Genomic DNA, 688 nt, shown 5'->3' on the forward strand with positions numbered 1-688 from the left:
GAGGACCTCAAACCCTCTGTTCCCTCAAATTCAAAGGCAGGCTTCCTGACCCCTCCAGACCACTACTGGACACAGGGAAGGCACACTAATGTTGCAGGACCCCAACCAACAGTCACCTGCTTTGTGATTACTTCCATGACACACCCTCACCAACACCACTGAGTTTGCTGCTCCTACGGGACGTTACATGTATTTCCTATTTTAACACATACCACAGTGCATCATAATTATGATTGCAGATAGATGTTCTAACAATTGAAAGAGAATGATGACTTTTTTGCTCTTTACATCTTGCTATTTCCCGTCCCATAATATTTCTTGAAGCGAAACCATAAAATATAGACAAACACAAAAAACAGAAAATATACAAAACGTGTGCTTTGCACCTTAACGCAAACTTAAGTAAAATTAGTTCTGACAGTATCCAGCATGACAAACTTCCATGGTACAAACGAGAATGGACCAAGGTTTGAGCAGGTACAGGAGACAATCCAGGCATGAACAACACCAAGGCAAGGTAGACAGGAAGTAACATGGTGTGTAGGAAATCACGAGACCAGTCTGATGGGAAGAGACTTAAACAAGACTGAAACTCACTTTCTAAACCTCCATCTCCAACTGGACAATTCGCAGGACACAGGTGCACCAAAGTGGCCAATTTATTCAATCCCTTTAATATGCAGGAAGA

Source organism: Mesoplodon mirus, assembly GCF_964341445.2.
Source record: "Mesoplodon mirus genome assembly, chromosome: 7".
Classification (NCBI taxonomy): Eukaryota; Metazoa; Chordata; class Mammalia; order Artiodactyla; family Ziphiidae; genus Mesoplodon; species Mesoplodon mirus.